The following is a 4,439-nucleotide window of genomic DNA, read 5'->3' on the forward strand; positions in this document are numbered from 1 at the left end:
GCCTCATGCGCCAATCTGAAGAGCAAGTGGCCTATGGTAAAGGCGTCTTACTTTGGGTCAAAAGATTGAGGGTTATCATCCCTTCATGGTCGTAGCAGTCTCTCTCCACATGCTTTTAGAAAAAATGTACAGATGCTGAGAGGGTTATATGACAGTTTAGAAAGAAGGGTCAGTTGTAGACAAGTAAGGACACAAAAAGCAGCTGTCAGAAGTGGGATTTGAAGCCATGCCTCCATTTGGAGACCAGAAAACCCAGCTCTATGTGGGGAAAGAAATCATTCTTGAGTCTGGCGCCTAGACCACTCGGCCATCCTGACAAACTGCATTGTGGGTGCTACAGCTATTCCCAATCGGTTAACTAAGGAGGAATTTAGCTAGAATTTACCAAGAAAATATAAAAGACAATGCCATCACATTGTGATTTTGAAGATGGAAATTTTGGAGAAAGAGAGAGAAAGAGAGAGATAGAAAGATAGATTGAGAGAGAGAGAGAATGGGTAAGGTGTCTTTCTTTAGATCAAACATTTATACACATGTTGAGAGACAGAGATGTTAGCGTGTCATAGTCATCAGACTAGGTAAGATTCTAGAATATAAGAAAAGCTGTTCTGGACCATGGGAGCATGAATGCAAGGGTCTGACTTCATATCAGAACAATGAGAGGTTTGAGTCCAGTTGTGGTAGTCTGTTTCCATGTGATTTTTGGAAAAAAATGTATACACATGCTGAGAGACAAAGATGTAAGCGTGTGCTATAGTAATCAGAGTAGGTAAGATTCTAGAATGTGAGAATGTTATCTGCACCATGAGCATGATGCAAGCATCGTTAGCTAAGGAGAATTAAGCTTGAATTACCAAGAAAATATAAAGACAATGTGATCACATTTTGATTCTGAAGATGGTAATTGTGGAGAGAGAGCAGAGAGAGATAGAAAGATAGATTAAGAGAGAGGAGATGGGTAAGGTGTCTTTCTTTAGATCAAAATTTTATACACATGCTGAGAGACAGAGATGTTTGCGTGTCATAGTCATTCAGACTAGATAAGATTTCTAGATATGTGTAAATGTTATTCTGGACCATGGGAGCATGAATGCAAGGGCCTGACTTCAGATCAGAACATTGAGTGTTTGAGTCCAGTTGAGGTAGTCTGTTTGAATGTCCTTTTTGGAAAAAATGTATACACATGCTGAGAGACAAAGATGTAAGCGTGCTATAGTAATCAGAGTAGGTAAGATTCTAGAATGTGAGATGTTATTCTGCACCATGAGCATGAATGCAAGCATCGTTAGCTAAGGAGGAATTAAGCATTGGATATACCAAGAAAATGTAAAGACAATGTGATCACATTTTGATCTGAAGATGGTAATTGTGGGAGAGAGAGAGATAGAAAGAGAGAGAGAGAGAGAACATCAATGGGTAAGGTGCCGTCTGACTTCAGATCAGAATTTTGAGGGTTCGAGTCCCATCATGGCAGTCAGTTTCCATGAGTTTTTTTTTAAAAAAGTATACACGTGCTGAGAGAGAGATGTAAGCGTGTCTTCGTCATTGGACTCAGTAAGATTCTTATTCTAGACCACGGAACCACGTACTCAAGCATCACATGCCAATCAAAAGACAGCGTGGCCTAATGATAAGGCGTCTGACTTTGGATCATAAGATTGAGGGTTCAAGTCCTTCGTGGTCGTGGCATTCTCTTTCTCCACACTTTTTGAAAAAATGTATATATACTGAGCGTTTGTTACGAAGCATCATGCGCCATTCTGAAGAGCACGTGGTCAAATGGAAAAGGCATCTTCTTTAGATCAGAAGATTTAGGGTTATCATCCCTTCATGGTGGTGGCAGTCTCCCTCCACATGCTTTTTAGAATAGAATGTACACATGCTGAGAGGGTTATATTGACAGTATAGAGAGACATGTCAGTTTTAGACAAGTAAGGACACTAATAGAAGCTGTCAGAAGTGGATTTGAACCCCACACCTCCACTTGGAGACCAGAATACCCACCTCAAGGGAAACAGAACACTCTTAAGTCTGGCGACTTAGACCACTCGGCCATCCTGACTAACTGCGCTGAGATTGCTAGAATTATTCCCATTCAGCTAATCAAAGAGAAATTTAGCTACAATTTTCTTGAAAATGTAAGAACAATGTCATTATGTTTGAGAGAGAATGAAGAGGAAAGCAGAGAGACAGAGAGAACGAGAAAAAATAAATAAATGAACGGATAAGGCGGGATTCTGACCAAACGGGGGGTGGGGGAGAGAGAGAGAGGAGAGAGAGAGAGAGAGAGAGAGAGAGAGAGAGAGAGAGAAGAGAGAGAGAGATGAGAGAGAGAGAGAGAGAGAGAAGAGAGGAGAGTGAGAGAGAGGAGAGAGAGAGAGAGAGGAGAGAGAGAACATCAATGGGTAAGATGCCGTCTGACTTCAGATCAGAATTTTGAGGGTTCGAGTCCCATCATGGCAGTTTCCATGAGTTTTTTTGAAAGAAAGTATACACGTGCTGAGAGAGAGATGTAAGCGTGTCTTCGTCATTGACTCAGTAAGATTCTTATTCTAGACCACGGATAAGGTGTCTGACTTTGATCAGAAGATTGAGGGTTCAAGTCCCTTCGTGGTCCTGGCATTCTCTTTCTCCACACTTTTTGAAAAAATGTATATATACTGAGCGTTTGTTACGAAAGCATCATGCGCCATTCTGAGAGCACGTGGTCAAATGGAAAAGGCATCTTACTTTAGATCAGAAGATTTAGGGTTATCATCCCTTCATGGTGGTGGCAGTCTCCCTCCACATGCTTTTAGAATAGAATGTACACATGCTGAGAGGGTTTATGACAGTATAGAGAGGACATGTCAGTTTTTAGACAAGTAAGGGACACTAAAAGAAGCTGTCAGAAGTGGGATTTGAACCCACGCCTCCATTTTGGAGACCAGAATACCCACCCTCAAGGGAAACAGAACACTTTTTAAGTCTGGCGCCTTAGACCACTCAGCCATCCTGACTAACTGCGCTGAGAGTGCTAGAATTATTCCCATTCAGCTAATCAAAGAGAAATTTAGCTACAATTTTCTTGAAAATGTAAGAACAATGTCATTATGTTTGAGAGAGAATGAAGAGAAAGCAGAGAGACAGCGAGAACGAGAAAAAATAAATAAATGAACGGATAAGGCGGATTCTGACCAAACGGGGGGTGGGGGGAGAGAGGAGAGAGAGAGAGAAAGAGGAGAGAGAGAGAGAGAGAGAGGAGAGAGAGAGAGAGAACATCAATGGGTAAGATGCCGTCTGACTTCAGATCAGAATTTTGAGGGTTCGAGTCCCATCATGGCAGTCAGTTTCCATGAGTTTTTTTTGAAAGAAAGTATACACGTGCTGAGAGAGAGATGTTACGCGTGTCTTCGTCATTGGACTCAGTAAGATTCTTATTCTAGACCATGGAACCACGTACTCAAGCATCACATGTCAAGCAAAAGACCGCGTGCCTAATGGATAAGGCAGTCTGACTTCGGATCAGAAGATTGAGGGTTCAAGTTCCTTCGTGGTCCTGGCATTCTCTTTCTCCACACTTTTTGAAAAATGTATATATACTGAGCGTTTTTTACGAAAGCATCATGCGCCATTCTGAAGAGCACGTGGTCAAATGGAAAAGGCATCTTACTTTAGATCAGAAGATTTAGGGTTATCATCCCTTCACGGTGGTGGCAGTCCTCCCTCCACATGCTTTTAGAATAGAATGTACACATGCTGAGAGGGTTATATGACAGTATAGGAGAGACATGTCAGTTTTAGACCAAGTAAGGACACTAAAAGAAGCTGTCAGAAGTGGGATTTGAACCCACGCCTCCATTTGGAGACCAGAATACCCACCTCAAGGGAAACAGAACACTTTTAAGTCTGGCGCCTTAGGACCACTCGGCCAATCCTGACTAACTGCGCTGAGAGTGCTAGAATTATTCCCATTCAAGCTAATCAAAGAGAAATTTAGCTACAATTTTCTTGAAAATGTAAGAACAATGTCATTATGTTTGAGAGAGAATGAAGAGAAAGCAAGAGAGACAGCGAGAACGAGAAAAAATAAATAAATGAACGGATAAGGCGGATTCTGACCAAACGGGGGGGTGGGGGGAGAGAGAGAGAGAGAGAGAGAAAGAGAAGAGAGAGAGAGAGAGAGAGAGAGAGAGAACATCATGGGTAAGATGCCGTCTGACTTCAGATCAGAATTTTGAGGGTTCGAGTCCCATCATGGCAGTCAGTTTCCATGAGTTTTTTTGAAGAAAGTATACACGTGCTGAGAGAGAGAGATGTAAGCGTGTCTTCGTCATTGACTCAGTAAGATTCTTATTCTAGACCACGGAACCACGTACTCAAGCATCACATGTCAAGCAAAAGACCGCGTGGCCTAATGGATAAGGCGTCTGACTTCGGATCAGAAGATTGAGGGTTCA

General features: G+C 42.1%; 3 non-coding genes across 3 annotated transcripts; all 3 read right to left on the reverse strand.

The window, feature by feature from the left end:
• Positions 1-203: 203 nt before the first annotated feature.
• On the reverse strand, positions 204-317 carry TRNAL-CAA (transfer RNA leucine (anticodon CAA)). Its single transcript has 2 exons — positions 281-317; positions 204-249 (listed from the first exon to the last, which is right to left on the reverse strand). It is a non-coding gene; the product is annotated as a tRNA-Leu (tRNA).
• A 2,568-nt stretch (positions 318-2,885) lies between these two features.
• Positions 2,886-2,999, reverse strand: TRNAL-UAA (transfer RNA leucine (anticodon UAA)). Its single transcript has 2 exons — positions 2,962-2,999; positions 2,886-2,932 (listed from the first exon to the last, which is right to left on the reverse strand). It is a non-coding gene; the product is annotated as a tRNA-Leu (tRNA).
• Positions 3,000-3,808: 809 nt separating this feature from the next.
• On the reverse strand, positions 3,809-3,921 carry TRNAL-UAA (transfer RNA leucine (anticodon UAA)). The gene is made up of 2 exons: positions 3,882-3,921; positions 3,809-3,854 (listed from the first exon to the last, which is right to left on the reverse strand). It is a non-coding gene; the product is annotated as a tRNA-Leu (tRNA).
• Positions 3,922-4,439: the final 518 nt, after the last annotated feature.

Source organism: Dendrobates tinctorius, unplaced genomic scaffold (genome assembly GCF_039654945.1).
Source record: "Dendrobates tinctorius isolate UK_male_01 unplaced genomic scaffold, ASM3965494v1 ptg000158l, whole genome shotgun sequence".
In the NCBI taxonomy this organism is placed as follows: domain Eukaryota; kingdom Metazoa; phylum Chordata; class Amphibia; order Anura; family Dendrobatidae; genus Dendrobates; species Dendrobates tinctorius.